This window comes from Mytilus trossulus, chromosome 6, assembly GCF_036588685.1.
Source record: "Mytilus trossulus isolate FHL-02 chromosome 6, PNRI_Mtr1.1.1.hap1, whole genome shotgun sequence".
In the NCBI taxonomy this organism is placed as follows: Eukaryota; Metazoa; Mollusca; class Bivalvia; order Mytilida; family Mytilidae; genus Mytilus; species Mytilus trossulus.
The window spans coordinates 83,947,611-83,967,315 of record NC_086378.1 but is presented as its reverse complement, the minus strand read 5'-3'; the positions used below and the strand labels follow the sequence as shown (position 1 = coordinate 83,967,315).

The following is a 19,705-nucleotide window of genomic DNA, read 5'->3' as shown; positions in this document are numbered from 1 at the left end:
GAATTTCAATATCTTTTAGCGATAGTTTACGATAATTTTTACATCTGTCGATAAAATCTGCGCTGAAGCAATAAATAAAAAAGCTATTCATATTTTGATTTTTATGATTTCTTTTAAAAAAGGGGGAGGGGCTGTTGAGTTCGGATATTTTTCTAGGTATAATGCTCCTAGTCACTTACAATCTACCAAAACCGCCAAAAGTGGCATTCATTTTTCAAAACAGATGATGAAAATAATGAAATAGTTTGTATTATAATGATTTGATGCATCAACACTGTGTTTGTCATTTTCACATGTTCAGTCACAACACTCACTGGTAAGGAGGATGTAGATGATAGAGATCAATCTGGAAAATGTTGAGTACTTCAATGCACCTCATTTAACCTAAAAGAATGAGATCATGCGAATTTTTGTTTCGCCAAATTGTGTTATCTGATCATTAGATTTACCTAGTACAAGAAAATGACTTGAATACTACTTTAGCATTTTGTCATATGTTTCAAAGCAGTTGGTTTGGTGGACTTTTCTATATTTAATTGTGTATCATTGCCTCCGTAGAGGCGTTCAGAAATTGCGACTGCTGCCGTATTTCAGGCATCAGCGCGGGGTATTGGGTATAGTTTTCAACTAGCAATAACCACGCCTCGGATAAACCTCATCGGCTATGGTACCGCCACTGCGCAAAGCTAATGAATAACGTACAGTGTACACTGTTTGTTTTAAACTACATTTACTTTATCAAAGGTATTCTAGTAATTTTATTCCGTGCAAAATTTTGGATAGCTAACATTGTTCTACCTTTTGTACTTCGCATTAATTTACATTTGAAAGAGTCTCATCCTTTTTGATGATCACTGAAATGACAAACGGCTGTTATAGTTGAGAAAACACAAGTTTGTATAGTGGCTATATTAATGGGGAGATAATCTCTCAGGAAACTACGTAGTGTATACGCATATATACAATCTCTCAGATGGATGGACGAATTGGCGTTTAACGTCCAGTGGTGGATATTACATGCATGTCAGGATAAGAAGACGGAAATACAGGAATTTCAATATCTTTTAGCGATAGTTTACGATAATTTTTACATCTGTCGATAAAATCTGCGCTGAAGCAATAAATAAAAAAGCTATTCATATTTTGATTTTTATGATTTCTTTTAAAAAAGGGGGAGGGGCTGTTGAGTTCGGATATTTTTCTAGGTATAATGCTCCTACTCACTTACAATCTACCAAAACCGCCAAAAGTGGCATTCATTTTTCAAAACAGATGATGAAAATAATGAAATAGTTTGTATTATAATGATTTGATGCATCAACACTGTGTTTGTCATTTTCACATGTTCAGTCACAACACTCACTGGTAAGGAGGATGTAGATGATAGAGATCAATCTGGAAAATGTTGAGTACTTCAATGCACCTCATTTAACCTAAAAGAATGAGATCATGCGAATTTTTGTTTCGCCAAATTGTGTTATCTGATCATTAGATTTACCTAGTACAAGAAAATGACTTGAATACTACTTTAGCATTTTGTCATATGTTTCAAAGCAGTTGGTTTGGTGGACTTTTCTATATTTAATTGTGTATCATTGCCTCCGTAGAGGCGTTCAGAAATTGCGACTGCTGCCGTATTTCAGGCATCAGCGCGAGGTATTGGGTATAGTTTTCAACTAGCAATAACCACGCCTCGGATAAACCTCATCGGCTATGGTACCGCCACTGCGCAAAGCTAATGAATAACGTACAGTGTACACTGTTTGTTTTAAACTACATTTACTTTATCAAAGGTATTCTAGTAATTTTATTCCGTGCAAAATTTTGGATAGCTAACATTGTTCTACCTTTTGTACTTCGCATTAATTTACATTTGAAAGAGTCTCATCCTTTTTGATGATCACTGAAATGACAAACGGCTGTTATAGTTGAGAAAACACAAGTTTGTATAGTGGCTATATTAATGGGGAGATAATCTCTCAGGAAACTACGTAGTGTATACGCATATATACAATCTCTCAGATGGATGGACGAATTGGCGTTTAACGTCCAGTGGTGGATATTACATGCATGTCAGGATAAGAAGACGGAAATACAGGAATTTCAATATCTTTTAGCGATAGTTTACGATAATTTTTACATCTGTCGATAAAATCTGCGCTGAAGCAATAAATAAAAAAGCTATTCATATTTTGATTTTTATGATTTCTTTTAAAAAAGGGGGAGGGGCTGTTGAGTTCGGATATTTTTCTAGGTATAATGCTCCTAGTCACTTACAATCTACCAAAACCGCCAAAAGTGGCATTCATTTTTCAAAACAGATGATGAAAATAATGAAATAGTTTGTATTATAATGATTTGATGCATCAACACTGTGTTTGTCATTTTCACATGTTCAGTCACAACACTCACTGGTAAGGAGGATGTAGATGATAGAGATCAATCTGGAAAATGTTGAGTACTTCAATGCACCTCATTTAACCTAAAAGAATGAGATCATGCGAATTTTTGTTTCGCCAAATTGTGTTATCTGATCATTAGATTTACCTAGTACAAGAAAATGACTTGAATACTACTTTAGCATTTTGTCATATGTTTCAAAGCAGTTGGTTTGGTGGACTTTTCTATATTTAATTGTGTATCATTGCCTCCGTAGAGGCGTTCAGAAATTGCGACTGCTGCCGTATTTCAGGCATCAGCGCGGGGTATTGGGTATAGTTTTCAACTAGCAATAACCACGCCTCGGATAAACCTCATCGGCTATGGTACCGCCACTGCGCAAAGCTAATGAATAACGTACAGTGTACACTGTTTGTTTTAAACTACATTTACTTTATCAAAGGTATTCTAGTAATTTTATTCCGTGCAAAATTTTGGATAGCTAACATTGTTCTACCTTTTGTACTTCGCATTAATTTACATTTGAAAGAGTCTCATCCTTTTTGATGATCACTGAAATGACAAACGGCTGTTATAGTTGAGAAAACACAAGTTTGTATAGTGGCTATATTAATGGGGAGATAATCTCTCAGGAAACTACGTAGTGTATACGCATATATACAATCTCTCAGATGGATGGACGAATTGGCGTTTAACGTCCAGTGGTGGATATTACATGCATGTCAGGATAAGAAGACGGAAATACAGGAATTTCAATATCTTTTAGCGATAGTTTACGATAATTTTTACATCTGTCGATAAAATCTGCGCTGAAGCAATAAATAAAAAAGCTATTCATATTTTGATTTTTATGATTTCTTTTAAAAAAGGGGGAGGGGCTGTTGAGTTCGGATATTTTTCTAGGTATAATGCTCCTACTCACTTACAATCTACCAAAACCGCCAAAAGTGGCATTCATTTTTCAAAACAGATGATGAAAATAATGAAATAGTTTGTATTATAATGATTTGATGCATCAACACTGTGTTTGTCATTTTCACATGTTCAGTCACAACACTCACTGGTAAGGAGGATGTAGATGATAGAGATCAATCTGGAAAATGTTGAGTACTTCAATGCACCTCATTTAACCTAAAAGAATGAGATCATGCGAATTTTTGTTTCGCCAAATTGTGTTATCTGATCATTAGATTTACCTAGTACAAGAAAATGACTTGAATACTACTTTAGCATTTTGTCATATGTTTCAAAGCAGTTGGTTTGGTGGACTTTTCTATATTTAATTGTGTATCATTGCCTCCGTAGAGGCGTTCAGAAATTGCGACTGCTGCCGTATTTCAGGCATCAGCGCGAGGTATTGGGTATAGTTTTCAACTAGCAATAACCACGCCTCGGATAAACCTCATCGGCTATGGTACCGCCACTGCGCAAAGCTAATGAATAACGTACAGTGTACACTGTTTGTTTTAAACTACATTTACTTTATCAAAGGTATTCTAGTAATTTTATTCCGTGCAAAATTTTGGATAGCTAACATTGTTCTACCTTTTGTACTTCGCATTAATTTACATTTGAAAGAGTCTCATCCTTTTTGATGATCACTGAAATGACAAACGGCTGTTATAGTTGAGAAAACACAAGTTTGTATAGTGGCTATATTAATGGGGAGATAATCTCTCAGGAAACTACGTAGTGTATACGCATATATACAATCTCTCAGATGGATGGACGAATTGGCGTTTAACGTCCAGTGGTGGATATTACATGCATGTCAGGATAAGAAGACGGAAATACAGGAATTTCAATATCTTTTAGCGATAGTTTACGATAATTTTTACATCTGTCGATAAAATCTGCGCTGAAGCAATAAATAAAAAAGCTATTCATATTTTGATTTTTATGATTTCTTTTAAAAAAGGGGGAGGGGCTGTTGAGTTCGGATATTTTTCTAGGTATAATGCTCCTAGTCACTTACAATCTACCAAAACCGCCAAAAGTGGCATTCATTTTTCAAAACAGATGATGAAAATAATGAAATAGTTTGTATTATAATGATTTGATGCATCAACACTGTGTTTGTCATTTTCACATGTTCAGTCACAACACTCACTGGTAAGGAGGATGTAGATGATAGAGATCAATCTGGAAAATGTTGAGTACTTCAATGCACCTCATTTAACCTAAAAGAATGAGATCATGCGAATTTTTGTTTCGCCAAATTGTGTTATCTGATCATTAGATTTACCTAGTACAAGAAAATGACTTGAATACTACTTTAGCATTTTGTCATATGTTTCAAAGCAGTTGGTTTGGTGGACTTTTCTATATTTAATTGTGTATCATTGCCTCCGTAGAGGCGTTCAGAAATTGCGACTGCTGCCGTATTTCAGGCATCAGCGCGGGGTATTGGGTATAGTTTTCAACTAGCAATAACCACGCCTCGGATAAACCTCATCGGCTATGGTACCGCCACTGCGCAAAGCTAATGAATAACGTACAGTGTACACTGTTTGTTTTAAACTACATTTACTTTATCAAAGGTATTCTAGTAATTTTATTCCGTGCAAAATTTTGGATAGCTAACATTGTTCTACCTTTTGTACTTCGCATTAATTTACATTTGAAAGAGTCTCATCCTTTTTGATGATCACTGAAATGACAAACGGCTGTTATAGTTGAGAAAACACAAGTTTGTATAGTGGCTATATTAATGGGGAGATAATCTCTCAGGAAACTACGTAGTGTATACGCATATATACAATCTCTCAGATGGATGGACGAATTGGCGTTTAACGTCCAGTGGTGGATATTACATGCATGTCAGGATAAGAAGACGGAAATACAGGAATTTCAATATCTTTTAGCGATAGTTTACGATAATTTTTACATCTGTCGATAAAATCTGCGCTGAAGCAATAAATAAAAAAGCTATTCATATTTTGATTTTTATGATTTCTTTTAAAAAAGGGGGAGGGGCTGTTGAGTTCGGATATTTTTCTAGGTATAATGCTCCTAGTCACTTACAATCTACCAAAACCGCCAAAAGTGGCATTCATTTTTCAAAACAGATGATGAAAATAATGAAATAGTTTGTATTATAATGATTTGATGCATCAACACTGTGTTTGTCATTTTCACATGTTCAGTCACAACACTCACTGGTAAGGAGGATGTAGATGATAGAGATCAATCTGGAAAATGTTGAGTACTTCAATGCATCTCATTTAACCTAAAAGAATGAGATCATGCGAATTTTTGTTTCGCCAAATTGTGTTATCTGATCATTAGATTTACCTAGTACAAGAAAATGACTTGAATACTACTTTAGCATTTTGTCATATGTTTCAAAGCAGTTGGTTTGGTGGACTTTTCTATATTTAATTGTGTATCATTGCCTCCGTAGAGGCGTTCAGAAATTGCGACTGCTGCCGTATTTCAGGCATCAGCGCGGGGTATTGGGTATAGTTTTCAACTAGCAATAACCACGCCTCGGATAAACCTCATCGGCTATGGTACCGCCACTGCGCAAAGCTAATGAATAACGTACAGTGTACACTGTTTGTTTTAAACTACATTTACTTTATCAAAGGTATTCTAGTAATTTTATTCCGTGCAAAATTTTGGATAGCTAACATTGTTCTACCTTTTGTACTTCGCATTAATTTACATTTGAAAGAGTCTCATCCTTTTTGATGATCACTGAAATGACAAACGGCTGTTATAGTTGAGAAAACACAAGTTTGTATAGTGGCTATATTAATGGGGAGATAATCTCTCAGGAAACTACGTAGTGTATACGCATATATACAATCTCTCAGATGGATGGACGAATTGGCGTTTAACGTCCAGTGGTGGATATTACATGCATGTCAGGATAAGAAGACGGAAATACAGGAATTTCAATATCTTTTAGCGATAGTTTACGATAATTTTTACATCTGTCGATAAAATCTGCGCTGAAGCAATAAATAAAAAAGCTATTCATATTTTGATTTTTATGATTTCTTTTAAAAAAGGGGGAGGGGCTGTTGAGTTCGGATATTTTTCTAGGTATAATGCTCCTAGTCACTTACAATCTACCAAAACCGCCAAAAGTGGCATTCATTTTTCAAAACAGATGATGAAAATAATGAAATAGTTTGTATTATAATGATTTGATGCATCAACACTGTGTTTGTCATTTTCACATGTTCAGTCACAACACTCACTGGTAAGGAGGATGTAGATGATAGAGATCAATCTGGAAAATGTTGAGTACTTCAATGCACCTCATTTAACCTAAAAGAATGAGATCATGCGAATTTTTGTTTCGCCAAATTGTGTTATCTGATCATTAGATTTACCTAGTACAAGAAAATGACTTGAATACTACTTTAGCATTTTGTCATATGTTTCAAAGCAGTTGGTTTGGTGGACTTTTCTATATTTAATTGTGTATCATTGCCTCCGTAGAGGCGTTCAGAAATTGCGACTGCTGTCGTATTTCAGGCATCAGCGCGGGGTATTGGGTATAGTTTTCAACTAGCAATAACCACGCCTCGGATAAACCTCATCGGCTATGGTACCGCCACTGCGCAGTGGCGGTACCATAGCCGATGAGGTTTATCCGAGGCGTGGTTATTGCTAGTTGAAAACTATACCCAATGAATAACGTAAAGTGTACACTGTTTGTTTTAAACTACATTTACTTTATCAAAGGTATTCTAGTAATTTTATTCCGTGCAAAATTTTGGATAGCTAACATTGTTCTACCTTTTGTACTTCGCATTAATTTACATTTGAAAGAGTCTCATCCTTTTTGATGATCACTGAAATGACAAACGGCTGTTATAGTTGAGAAAACACAAGTTTGTATAGTGGCTATATTAATGGGGAGATAATCTCTCAGGAAACTACGTAGTGTATACGCATATATACAATCTCTCAGATGGATGGACGAATTGGCGTTTAACGTCCAGTGGTGGATATTACATGCATGTCAGGATAAGAAGACGGAAATACAGGAATTTCAATATCTTTTAGCGATAGTTTACGATAATTTTTACATCTGTCGATAAAATCTGCGCTGAAGCAATAAATAAAAAAGCTATTCATATTTTGATGTTTATGATTTCTTTTAAAAAAGGGGGAGGGGCTGTTGAGTTCGGATATTTTTCTAGGTATAATGCTCCTAGTCACTTACAATCTACCAAAACCGCCAAAAGTGGCATTCATTTTTCAAAACAGATGATGAAAATAATGAAATAGTTTGTATTATAATGATTTGATGCATCAACACTGTGTTTGTCATTTTCACATGTTCAGTCACAACACTCACTGGTAAGGAGGATGTAGATGATAGAGATCAATCTGGAAAATGTTGAGTACTTCAATGCACCTCATTTAACCTAAAAGAATGAGATCATGCGAATTTTTGTTTCGCCAAATTGTGTTATCTGATCATTAGATTTACCTAGTACAAGAAAATGACTTGAATACTACTTTAGCATTTTGTCATATGTTTCAAAGCAGTTGGTTTGGTGGACTTTTCTATATTTAATTGTGTATCATTGCCTCCGTAGAGGCGTTCAGAAATTGCGACTGCTGCCGTATTTCAGGCATCAGCGCGGGGTATTGGGTATAGTTTTCAACTAGCAATAACCACGCCTCGGATAAACCTCATCGGCTATGGTACCGCCACTGCGCAAAGCTAATGAATAACGTACAGTGTACACTGTTTGTTTTAAACTACATTTACTTTATCAAAGGTATTCTAGTAATTTTATTCCGTGCAAAATTTTGGATAGCTAACATTGTTCTACCTTTTGTACTTCGCATTAATTTACATTTGAAAGAGTCTCATCCTTTTTGATGATCACTGAAATGACAAACGGCTGTTATAGTTGAGAAAACACAAGTTTGTATAGTGGCTATATTAATGGGGAGATAATCTCTCAGGAAACTACGTAGTGTATACGCATATATACAATCTCTCAGATGGATGGACGAATTGGCGTTTAACGTCCAGTGGTGGATATTACATGCATGTCAGGATAAGAAGACGGAAATACAGGAATTTCAATATCTTTTAGCGATAGTTTACGATAATTTTTACATCTGTCGATAAAATCTGCGCTGAAGCAATAAATAAAAAAGCTATTCATATTTTGATTTTTATGATTTCTTTTAAAAAAGGGGGAGGGGCTGTTGAGTTCGGATATTTTTCTAGGTATAATGCTCCTAGTCACTTACAATCTACCAAAACCGCCAAAAGTGGCATTCATTTTTCAAAACAGATGATGAAAATAATGAAATAGTTTGTATTATAATGATTTGATGCATCAACACTGTGTTTGTCATTTTCACATGTTCAGTCACAACACTCACTGGTAAGGAGGATGTAGATGATAGAGATCAATCTGGAAAATGTTGAGTACTTCAATGCACCTCATTTAACCTAAAAGAATGAGATCATGCGAATTTTTGTTTCGCCAAATTGTGTTATCTGATCATTAGATTTACCTAGTACAAGAAAATGACTTGAATACTACTTTAGCATTTTGTCATATGTTTCAAAGCAGTTGGTTTGGTGGACTTTTCTATATTTAATTGTGTATCATTGCCTCCGTAGAGGCGTTCAGAAATTGCGACTGCTGCCGTATTTCAGGCATCAGCGCGGGGTATTGGGTATAGTTTTCAACTAGCAATAACCACGCCTCGGATAAACCTCATCGGCTATGGTACCGCCACTGCGCAAAGCTAATGAATAACGTACAGTGTACACTGTTTGTTTTAAACTACATTTACTTTATCAAAGGTATTCTAGTAATTTTATTCCGTGCAAAATTTTGGATAGCTAACATTGTTCTACCTTTTGTACTTCGCATTAATTTACATTTGAAAGAGTCTCATCCTTTTTGATGATCACTGAAATGACAAACGGCTGATATAGTTGAGAAAACACAAGTTTGTATAGTGGCTATATTAATGGGGAGATAATCTCTCAGGAAACTACGTAGTGTATACGCATATATACAATCTCTCAGATGGATGGACGAATTGGCGTTTAACGTCCAGTGGTGGATATTACATGCATGTCAGGATAAGAAGACGGAAATACAGGAATTTCAATATCTTTTAGCGATAGTTTACGATAATTTTTACATCTGTCGATAAAATCTGCGCTGAAGCAATAAATAAAAAAGCTATTCATATTTTGATTTTTATGATTTCTTTTAAAAAAGGGGGAGGGGCTGTTGAGTTCGGATATTTTTCTAGGTATAATGCTCCTAGTCACTTACAATCTACCAAAACCGCCAAAAGTGGCATTCATTTTTCAAAACAGATGATGAAAATAATGAAATAGTTTGTATTATAATGATTTGATGCATCAACACTGTGTTTGTCATTTTCACATGTTCAGTCACAACACTCACTGGTAAGGAGGATGTAGATGATAGAGATCAATCTGGAAAATGTTGAGTACTTCAATGCACCTCATTTAACCTAAAAGAATGAGATCATGCGAATTTTTGTTTCGCCAAATTGTGTTATCTGATCATTAGATTTACCTAGTACAAGAAAATGACTTGAATACTACTTTAGCATTTTGTCATATGTTTCAAAGCAGTTGGTTTGGTGGACTTTTCTATATTTAATTGTGTATCATTGCCTCCGTAGAGGCGTTCAGAAATTGCGACTGCTGCCGTATTTCAGGCATCAGCGCGGGGTATTGGGTATAGTTTTCAACTAGCAATAACCACGCCTCGGATAAACCTCATCGGCTATGGTACCGCCACTGCGCAAAGCTAATGAATAACGTACAGTGTACACTGTTTGTTTTAAACTACATTTACTTTATCAAAGGTATTCTAGTAATTTTATTCCGTGCAAAATTTTGGATAGCTAACATTGTTCTACCTTTTGTACTTCGCATTAATTTACATTTGAAAGAGTCTCATCCTTTTTGATGATCACTGAAATGACAAACGGCTGTTATAGTTGAGAAAACACAAGTTTGTATAGTGGCTATATTAATGGGGAGATAATCTCTCAGGAAACTACGTAGTGTATACGCATATATACAATCTCTCAGATGGATGGACGAATTGGCGTTTAACGTCCAGTGGTGGATATTACATGCATGTCAGGATAAGAAGACGGAAATACAGGAATTTCAATATCTTTTAGCGATAGTTTACGATAATTTTTACATCTGTCGATAAAATCTGCGCTGAAGCAATAAATAAAAAAGCTATTCATATTTTGATTTTTATGATTTCTTTTAAAAAAGGGGGAGGGGCTGTTGAGTTCGGATATTTTTCTAGGTATAATGCTCCTAGTCACTTACAATCTACCAAAACCGCCAAAAGTGGCATTCATTTTTCAAAACAGATGATGAAATAATGAAATAGTTTGTATTATAATGATTTGATGCATCAACACTGTGTTTGTCATTTTCACATGTTCAGTCACAACACTCACTGGTAAGGAGGATGTAGATGATAGAGATCAATCTGGAAAATGTTGAGTACTTCAATGCACCTCATTTAACCTAAAAGAATGAGATCATGCGAATTTTTGTTTCGCCAAATTGTGTTATCTGATCATTAGATTTACCTAGTACAAGAAAATGACTTGAATACTACTTAAGCATTTTGTCATATGTTTCAAAGCAGTTGGTTTGGTGGACTTTTCTATATTTAATTGTGTATCATTGCCTCCGTAGAGGCGTTCAGAAATTGCGACTGCTGCCGTATTTCAGGCATCAGCGCGGGGTATTGGGTATAGTTTTCAACTAGCAATAACCACGCCTCGGATAAACCTCATCGGCTATGGTACCGCCACTGCGCAAAGCTAATGAATAACGTACAGTGTACACTGTTTGTTTTAAACTACATTTACTTTATCAAAGGTATTCTAGTAATTTTATTCCGTGCAAAATTTTGGATAGCTAACATTGTTCTACCTTTTGTACTTCGCATTAATTTACATTTGAAAGAGTCTCATCCTTTTTGATGATCACTGAAATGACAAACGGCTGTTATAGTTGAGAAAACACAAGTTTGTATAGTGGCTATATTAATGGGGAGATAATCTCTCAGGAAACTACGTAGTGTATACGCATATATACAATCTCTCAGATGGATGGACGAATTGGCGTTTAACGTCCAGTGGTGGATATTACATGCATGTCAGGATAAGAAGACGGAAATACAGGAATTTCAATATCTTTTAGCGATAGTTTACGATAATTTTTACATCTGTCGATAAAATCTGCGCTGAAGCAATAAATAAAAAAGCTATTCATATTTTGATTTTTATGATTTCTTTTAAAAAAGGGGGAGGGGCTGTTGAGTTCGGATATTTTTCTAGGTATAATGCTCCTAGTCACTTACAATCTACCAAAACCGCCAAAAGTGGCATTCATTTTTCAAAACAGATGATGAAATAATGAAATAGTTTGTATTATAATGATTTGATGCATCAACACTGTGTTTGTCATTTTCACATGTTCAGTCACAACACTCACTGGTAAGGAGGATGTAGATGATAGAGATCAATCTGGAAAATGTTGAGTACTTCAATGCACCTCATTTAACCTAAAAGAATGAGATCATGCGAATTTTTGTTTCGCCAAATTGTGTTATCTGATCATTAGATTTACCTAGTAAAAGAAAATGACTTGAATACTACTTTAGCATTTTGTCATATGTTTCAAAGCAGTTGGTTTGGTGGACTTTTCTATATTTAATTGTGTATCATTGCCTCCGTAGAGGCGTTCAGAAATTGCGACTGCTGCCGTATTTCAGGCATCAGCGCGGGGTATTGGGTATAGTTTTCAACTAGCAATAACCACGCCTCGGATAAACCTCATCGGCTATGGTACCGCCACTGCGCAAAGCTAATGAATAACGTACAGTGTACACTGTTTGTTTTAAACTACATTTACTTTATCAAAGGTATTCTAGTAATTTTATTCCGTGCAAAATTTTGGATAGCTAACATTGTTCTACCTTTTGTACTTCGCATTAATTTACATTTGAAAGAGTCTCATCCTTTTTGATGATCACTGAAATGACAAACGGCTGTTATAGTTGAGAAAACACAAGTTTGTATAGTGGCTATATTAATGGGGAGATAATCTCTCAGGAAACTACGTAGTGTATACGCATATATACAATCTCTCAGATGGATGGACGAATTGGCGTTTAACGTCCAGTGGTGGATATTACATGCATGTCAGGATAAGAAGACGGAAATACAGGAATTTCAATATCTTTTAGCGATAGTTTACGATAATTTTTACATCTGTCGATAAAATCTGCGCTGAAGCAATAAATAAAAAAGCTATTCATATTTTGATTTTTATGATTTCTTTTAAAAAAGGGGGAGGGGCTGTTGAGTTCGGATATTTTTCTAGGTATAATGCTCCTAGTCACTTACAATCTACCAAAACCGCCAAAAGTGGCATTCATTTTTCAAAACAGATGATGAAATAATGAAATAGTTTGTATTATAATGATTTGATGCATCAACACTGTGTTTGTCATTTTCACATGTTCAGTCACAACACTCACTGGTAAGGAGGATGTAGATGATAGAGATCAATCTGGAAAATGTTGAGTACTTCAATGCACCTCATTTAACCTAAAAGAATGAGATCATGCGAATTTTTGTTTCGCCAAATTGTGTTATCTGATCATTAGATTTACCTAGTAAAAGAAAATGACTTGAATACTACTTTAGCATTTTGTCATATGTTTCAAAGCAGTTGGTTTGGTGGACTTTTCTATATTTAATTGTGTATCATTGCCTCCGTAGAGGCGTTCAGAAATTGCGACTGCTGCCGTATTTCAGGCATCAGCGCGGGGTATTGGGTATAGTTTTCAACTAGCAATAACCACGCCTCGGATAAACCTCATCGGCTATGGTACCGCCACTGCGCAAAGCTAATGAATAACGTACAGTGTACACTGTTTGTTTTAAACTACATTTACTTTATCAAAGGTATTCTAGTAATTTTATTCCGTGCAAAATTTTGGATAGCTAACATTGTTCTACCTTTTGTACTTCGCATTAATTTACATTTGAAAGAGTCTCATCCTTTTTGATGATCACTGAAATGACAAACGGCTGTTATAGTTGAGAAAACACAAGTTTGTATAGTGGCTATATTAATGGGGAGATAATCTCTCAGGAAACTACGTAGTGTATACGCATATATACAATCTCTCAGATGGATGGACGAATTGGCGTTTAACGTCCAGTGGTGGATATTACATGCATGTCAGGATAAGAAGACGGAAATACAGGAATTTCAATATCTTTTAGCGATAGTTTACGATAATTTTTACATCTGTCGATAAAATCTGCGCTGAAGCAATAAATAAAAAAGCTATTCATATTTTGATTTTTATGATTTCTTTTAAAAAAGGGGGAGGGGCTGTTGAGTTCGGATATTTTTCTAGGTATAATGCTCCTAGTCACTTACAATCTACCAAAACCGCCAAAAGTGGCATTCATTTTTCAAAACAGATGATGAAAATAATGAAATAGTTTGTATTATAATGATTTGATGCATCAACACTGTGTTTGTCATTTTCACATGTTCAGTCACAACACTCACTGGTAAGGAGGATGTAGATGATAGAGATCAATCTGGAAAATGTTGAGTACTTCAATGCACCTCATTTAACCTAAAAGAATGAGATCATGCTAATTTTTGTTTCGCCAAATTGTGTTATCTGATCATTAGATTTACCTAGTACAAGAAAATGACTTGAATACTACTTTAGCATTTTGTCATATGTTTCAAAGCAGTTGGTTTGGTGGACTTTTCTATATTTAATTGTGTATCATTGCCTCCGTAGAGGCGTTCAGAAATTGCGACTGCTGCCGTATTTCAGGCATCAGCGCGGGGTATTGGGTATAGTTTTCAACTAGCAATAACCACGCCTCGGATTAACCTCATCGGCTATGGTACCGCCACTGCGCAAAGCTAATGAATAACGTACAGTGTACACTGTTTGTTTTAAACTACATTTACTTTATCAAAGGTATTCTAGTAATTTTATTCCGTGCAAAATTTTGGATAGCTAACATTGTTCTACCTTTTGTACTTCGCATTAATTTACATTTGAAAGAGTCTCATCCTTTTTGATGATCACTGAAATGACAAACGGCTGTTATAGTTGAGAAAACACAAGTTTGTATAGTGGCTATATTAATGGGGAGATAATCTCTCAGGAAACTACGTAGTGTATACGCATATATACAATCTCTCAGATGGATGGACGAATTGGCGTTTAACGTCCAGTGGTGGATATTACATGCATGTCAGGATAAGAAGACGGAAATACAGGAATTTCAATATCTTTTAGCGATAGTTTACGATAATTTTTACATCTGTCGATAAAATCTGCGCTGAAGCAATAAATAAAAAAGCTATTCATATTTTGATTTTTATGATTTCTTTTAAAAAAGGGGGAGGGGCTGTTGAGTTCGGATATTTTTCTAGGTATAATGCTCCTAGTCACTTACAATCTACCAAAACCGCCAAAAGTGGCATTCATTTTTCAAAACAGATGATGAAAATAATGAAATAGTTTGTATTATAATGATTTGATGCATCAACACTGTGTTTGTCATTTTCACATGTTCAGTCACAACACTCACTGGTAAGGAGGATGTAGATGATAGAGATCAATCTGGAAAATGTTGAGTACTTCAATGCACCTCATTTAACCTAAAAGAATGAGATCATGCGAATTTTTGTTTCGCCAAATTGTGTTATCTGATCATTAGATTTACCTAGTAAAAGAAAATGACTTGAATACTACTTTAGCATTTTGTCATATGTTTCAAAGCAGTTGGTTTGGTGGACTTTTCTATATTTAATTGTGTATCATTGCCTCCGTAGAGGCGTTCAGAAATTGCGACTGCTGCCGTATTTCAGGCATCAGCGCGGGGTATTGGGTATAGTTTTCAACTAGCAATAACCACGCCTCGGATAAACCTCATCGGCTATGGTACCGCCACTGCGCAAAGCTAATGAATAACGTACAGTGTACACTGTTTGTTTTAAACTACATTTACTTTATCAAAGGTATTCTAGTAATTTTATTCCGTGCAAAATTTTGGATAGCTAACATTGTTCTACCTTTTGTACTTCGCATTAATTTACATTTGAAAGAGTCTCATCCTTTTTGATGATCACTGAAATGACAAACGGCTGTTATAGTTGAGAAAACACAAGTTTGTATAGTGGCTATATTAATGGGGAGATAATCTCTCAGGAAACTACGTAGTGTATACGCATATATACAATCTCTCAGATGGATGGACGAATTGGCGTTTAACGTCCAGTGGTGGATATTACATGCATGTCAGGATAAGAAGACGGAAATACAGGAATTTCAATATCTTTTAGCGATAGTTTACGATAATTTTTACATCTGTCGATAAAATCTGCGCTGAAGCAATAAATAAAAAAGCTATTCATATTTTGATTTTTATGATTTCTTTTAAAAAAGGGGGAGGGGCTGTTGAGTTCGGGTATTTTTCTAGGTATAATGCTCCTAGTCACTTACAATCTACCAAAACCGCCAAAAGTGGCATTCATTTTTCAAAACAGATGATGAAAATAATGAAATAGTTTGTATTATAATGATTTGATGCATCAACACTGTGTTTGTCATTTTCACATGTTCAGTCACAACACTCACTGGTAAGGAGGATGTAGATGATAGAGATCAATCTGGAAAATGTTGAGTACTTCAATGCACCTCATTTAACCTAAAAGAATGAGATCATGCTAATTTTTGTTTCGCCAAATTGTGTTATCTGATCATTAGATTTACCTAGTACAAGAAAATGACTTGAATACTACTTTAGCATTTTGTCATATGTTTCAAAGCAGTTGGTTTGGTGGACTTTTCTATATTTAATTGTGTATCATTGCCTCCGTAGAGGCGTTCAGAAATTGCGACTGCTGCCGTATTTCAGGCATCAGCGCGGGGTATTGGGTATAGTTTTCAACTAGCAATAACCACGCCTCGGATAAACCTCATCGGCTATGGTACCGCCACTGCGCAAAGCTAATGAATAACGTACAGTGTACACTGTTTGTTTTAAACTACATTTACTTTATCAAAGGTATTCTAGTAATTTTATTCCGTGCAAAATTTTGGATAGCTAACATTGTTCTACCTTTTGTACTTCGCATTAATTTACATTTGAAAGAGTCTCATCCTTTTTGATGATCACTGAAATGACAAACGGCTGTTATAGTTGAGAAAACACAAGTTTGTATAGTGGCTATATTAATGGGGAGATAATCTCTCAGGAAACTACGTAGTGTATACGCATATATACAATCTCTCAGATGGATGGACGAATTGGCGTTTAACGTCCAGTGGTGGATATTACATGCATGTCAGGATAAGAAGACGGAAATACAGGAATTTCAATATCTTTTAGCGATAGTTTACGATAATTTTTACATCTGTCGATAAAATCTGCGCTGAAGCAATAAATAAAAAAGCTATTCATATTTTGATTTTTATGATTTCTTTTAAAAAAGGGGGAGGGGCTGTTGAGTTCGGATATTTTTCTAGGTATAATGCTCCTAGTCACTTACAATCTACCAAAACCGCCAAAAGTGGCATTCATTTTTCAAAACAGATGATGAAAATAATGAAATAGTTTGTATTATAATGATTTGATGCATCAACACTGTGTTTGTCATTTTCACATGTTCAGTCACAACACTCACTGGTAAGGAGGATGTAGATGATAGAGATCAATCTGGAAAATGTTGAGTACTTCAATGCACCTCATTTAACCTAAAAGAATGAGATCATGCGAATTTTTGTTTCGCCAAATTGTGTTATCTGATCATTAGATTTACCTAGTACAAGAAAATGACTTGAATACTACTTTAGCATTTTGTCATATGTTTCAAAGCAGTTGGTTTGGTGGACTTTTCTATATTTAATTGTGTATCATTGCCTCCGTAGAGGCGTTCAGAAATTGCGACTGCTGCCGTATTTCAGGCATCAGCGCGGGGTATTGGGTATAGTTTTCAACTAGCAATAACCACGCCTCGGATAAACCTCATCGGCTATGGTACCGCCACTGCGCAAAGCTAATGAATAACGTACAGTGTACACTGTTTGTTTTAAACTACATTTACTTTATCAAAGGTATTCTAGTAATTTTATTCCGTGCAAAATTTTGGATAGCTAACATTGTTCTACCTTTTGTACTTCGCATTAATTTACATTTGAAAGAGTCTCATCCTTTTTGATGATCACTGAAATGACAAACGGCTGTTATAGTTGAGAAAACACAAGTTTGTATAGTGGCTATATTAATGGGGAGATAATCTCTCAGGAAACTACGTAGTGTATACGCATATATACAATCTCTCAGATGGATGGACGAATTGGCGTTTAACGTCCAGTGGTGGATATTACATGCATGTCAGGATAAGAAGACGGAAATACAGGAATTTCAATATCTTTTAGCGATAGTTTACGATAATTTTTACATCTGTCGATAAAATCTGCGCTGAAGCAATAAATAAAAAAGCTATTCATATTTTGATTTTTATGATTTCTTTTAAAAAAGGGGGAGGGGCTGTTGAGTTCGGATATTTTTCTAGGTATAATGCTCCTAGTCACTTACAATCTACCAAAACCGCCAAAAGTGGCATTCATTTTTCAAAACAGATGATGAAAATAATGAAATAGTTTGTATTATAATGATTTGATGCATCAACACTGTGTTTGTCATTTTCACATGTTCAGTCACAACACTCACTGGTAAGGAGGATGTAGATGATAGAGATCAATCTGGAAAATGTTGAGTACTTCAATGCACCTCATTTAACCTAAAAGAATGAGATCATGCTAATTTTTGTTTCGCCAAATTGTGTTATCTGATCATTAGATTTACCTAGTACAAGAAAATGACTTGAATACTACTTTAGCATTTTGTCATATGTTTCAAAGCAGTTGGTTTGGTGGACTTTTCTATATTTAATTGTGTATCATTGCCTCCGTAGAGGCGTTCAGAAATTGCGACTGCTGCCGTATTTCAGGCATCAGCGCGGGGTATTGGGTATAGTTTTCAACTAGCAATAACCACGCCTCGGATTAACCTCATCGGCTATGGTACCGCCACTGCGCAAAGCTAATGAATAACGTACAGTGTACACTGTTTGTTTTAAACTACATTTACTTTATCAAAGGTATTCTAGTAATTTTATTCCGTGCAAAATTTTGGATAGCTAACATTGTTCTACCTTTTGTACTTCGCATTAATTTACATTTGAAAGAGTCTCATCCTTTTTGATGATCACTGAAATGACAAACGGCTGTTATAGTTGAGAAAACACAAGTTTGTATAGTGGCTATATTAATGGGGAGATAATCTCTCAGGAAACTACGTAGTGTATACGCATATATACAATCTCTCAGATGGATGGACGAATTGGCGTTTAACGTCCAGTGGTGGATATTACATGCATGTCAGGATAAGAAGACGGAAATACAGGAATTTCAATATCTTTTAGCGATAGTTTACGATAATTTTTACATCTGTCGATAAAATCTGCGCTGAAGCAATAAATAAAAAAGCTATTCATATTTTGATTTTTATGATTTCTTTTAAAAAAGGGGGAGGGGCTGTTGAGTTCGGGTATTTTTCTAGGTATAATGCTCCTAGTCACTTACAATCTACCAAAACCGCCAAAAGTGGCATTCATTTTTCAAAACAGATGATGAAAATAATGAAATAGTTTGTATTATAATGATTTGATGCATCAACACTGTGTTTGTCATTTTCACATGTTCAGTCACAACACTCACTGGTAAGGAGGATGTAGATGATAGAGATCAATCTGGAAAATGTTGAGTACTTCAATGCACCTCATTTAACCTAAAAGAATGAGATCATGCTAATTTTTGTTTCGCCAAATTGTGTTATCTGATCATTAGATTTACCTAGTACAAGAAAATGACTTGAATACTACTTTAGCATTTTGTCATATGTTTCAAAGCAGTTGGTTTGGTGGACTTTTCTATATTTAATTGTGTATCATTGCCTCCGTAGAGGCGTTCAGAAATTGCGACTGCTGCCGTATTTCAGGCATCAGCGCGGGGTATTGGGTATAGTTTTCAACTAGCAATAACCACGCCTCGGATAAACCTCATCGGCTATGGTACCGCCACTGCGCAAAGCTAATGAATAACGTACAGTGTACACTGTTTGTTTTAAACTACATTTACTTTATCAAAGGTATTCTAGTAATTTTATTCCG

At 35.4% G+C, this 19,705-nt stretch overlaps 20 non-coding genes across 20 annotated transcripts; 1 reads left to right on the top strand and 19 right to left on the bottom strand.

Annotated features, from left to right (window-relative positions):
* Window positions 1-549: 549 nt before the first annotated feature.
* LOC134724098 (U4 spliceosomal RNA) lies at window positions 550-688 on the bottom strand. The gene has a single exon (XR_010108416.1). It is a non-coding gene; the product is annotated as a U4 spliceosomal RNA (small nuclear RNA).
* A 910-nt stretch (window positions 689-1,598) lies between these two features.
* LOC134723882 (U4 spliceosomal RNA) lies at window positions 1,599-1,737 on the bottom strand. The gene has a single exon (XR_010108212.1). It is a non-coding gene; the product is annotated as a U4 spliceosomal RNA (small nuclear RNA).
* A 910-nt stretch (window positions 1,738-2,647) lies between these two features.
* LOC134724097 (U4 spliceosomal RNA) lies at window positions 2,648-2,786 on the bottom strand. Its single transcript, XR_010108415.1, has one exon. It is a non-coding gene; the product is annotated as a U4 spliceosomal RNA (small nuclear RNA).
* Window positions 2,787-3,696: 910 nt separating this feature from the next.
* Window positions 3,697-3,835, bottom strand: LOC134723881 (U4 spliceosomal RNA). The gene has a single exon (XR_010108211.1). It is a non-coding gene; the product is annotated as a U4 spliceosomal RNA (small nuclear RNA).
* Window positions 3,836-4,745: 910 nt separating this feature from the next.
* On the bottom strand, window positions 4,746-4,884 carry LOC134724096 (U4 spliceosomal RNA). Its single transcript, XR_010108414.1, has one exon. It is a non-coding gene; the product is annotated as a U4 spliceosomal RNA (small nuclear RNA).
* Window positions 4,885-5,794: 910 nt separating this feature from the next.
* LOC134724094 (U4 spliceosomal RNA) lies at window positions 5,795-5,933 on the bottom strand. The gene has a single exon (XR_010108413.1). It is a non-coding gene; the product is annotated as a U4 spliceosomal RNA (small nuclear RNA).
* Window positions 5,934-6,843: 910 nt separating this feature from the next.
* On the bottom strand, window positions 6,844-6,982 carry LOC134723889 (U4 spliceosomal RNA). Its single transcript, XR_010108219.1, has one exon. It is a non-coding gene; the product is annotated as a U4 spliceosomal RNA (small nuclear RNA).
* On the top strand, window positions 6,967-7,110 carry LOC134723890 (U4 spliceosomal RNA). The gene has a single exon (XR_010108220.1). It is a non-coding gene; the product is annotated as a U4 spliceosomal RNA (small nuclear RNA).
* An 842-nt stretch (window positions 7,111-7,952) lies between these two features.
* On the bottom strand, window positions 7,953-8,091 carry LOC134724092 (U4 spliceosomal RNA). The gene has a single exon (XR_010108411.1). It is a non-coding gene; the product is annotated as a U4 spliceosomal RNA (small nuclear RNA).
* A 910-nt stretch (window positions 8,092-9,001) lies between these two features.
* On the bottom strand, window positions 9,002-9,140 carry LOC134724091 (U4 spliceosomal RNA). Its single transcript, XR_010108410.1, has one exon. It is a non-coding gene; the product is annotated as a U4 spliceosomal RNA (small nuclear RNA).
* A 910-nt stretch (window positions 9,141-10,050) lies between these two features.
* Window positions 10,051-10,189, bottom strand: LOC134724090 (U4 spliceosomal RNA). Its single transcript, XR_010108409.1, has one exon. It is a non-coding gene; the product is annotated as a U4 spliceosomal RNA (small nuclear RNA).
* A 909-nt stretch (window positions 10,190-11,098) lies between these two features.
* On the bottom strand, window positions 11,099-11,237 carry LOC134724089 (U4 spliceosomal RNA). The gene has a single exon (XR_010108408.1). It is a non-coding gene; the product is annotated as a U4 spliceosomal RNA (small nuclear RNA).
* A 909-nt stretch (window positions 11,238-12,146) lies between these two features.
* LOC134724088 (U4 spliceosomal RNA) lies at window positions 12,147-12,285 on the bottom strand. The gene has a single exon (XR_010108407.1). It is a non-coding gene; the product is annotated as a U4 spliceosomal RNA (small nuclear RNA).
* A 909-nt stretch (window positions 12,286-13,194) lies between these two features.
* Window positions 13,195-13,333, bottom strand: LOC134724087 (U4 spliceosomal RNA). Its single transcript, XR_010108406.1, has one exon. It is a non-coding gene; the product is annotated as a U4 spliceosomal RNA (small nuclear RNA).
* A 910-nt stretch (window positions 13,334-14,243) lies between these two features.
* LOC134723885 (U4 spliceosomal RNA) lies at window positions 14,244-14,382 on the bottom strand. The gene has a single exon (XR_010108215.1). It is a non-coding gene; the product is annotated as a U4 spliceosomal RNA (small nuclear RNA).
* Window positions 14,383-15,292: 910 nt separating this feature from the next.
* On the bottom strand, window positions 15,293-15,431 carry LOC134724086 (U4 spliceosomal RNA). The gene has a single exon (XR_010108405.1). It is a non-coding gene; the product is annotated as a U4 spliceosomal RNA (small nuclear RNA).
* A 910-nt stretch (window positions 15,432-16,341) lies between these two features.
* LOC134724085 (U4 spliceosomal RNA) lies at window positions 16,342-16,480 on the bottom strand. Its single transcript, XR_010108404.1, has one exon. It is a non-coding gene; the product is annotated as a U4 spliceosomal RNA (small nuclear RNA).
* A 910-nt stretch (window positions 16,481-17,390) lies between these two features.
* LOC134724084 (U4 spliceosomal RNA) lies at window positions 17,391-17,529 on the bottom strand. The gene has a single exon (XR_010108403.1). It is a non-coding gene; the product is annotated as a U4 spliceosomal RNA (small nuclear RNA).
* Window positions 17,530-18,439: 910 nt separating this feature from the next.
* LOC134723883 (U4 spliceosomal RNA) lies at window positions 18,440-18,578 on the bottom strand. Its single transcript, XR_010108213.1, has one exon. It is a non-coding gene; the product is annotated as a U4 spliceosomal RNA (small nuclear RNA).
* Window positions 18,579-19,488: 910 nt separating this feature from the next.
* On the bottom strand, window positions 19,489-19,627 carry LOC134724083 (U4 spliceosomal RNA). Its single transcript, XR_010108402.1, has one exon. It is a non-coding gene; the product is annotated as a U4 spliceosomal RNA (small nuclear RNA).
* Window positions 19,628-19,705: the final 78 nt, after the last annotated feature.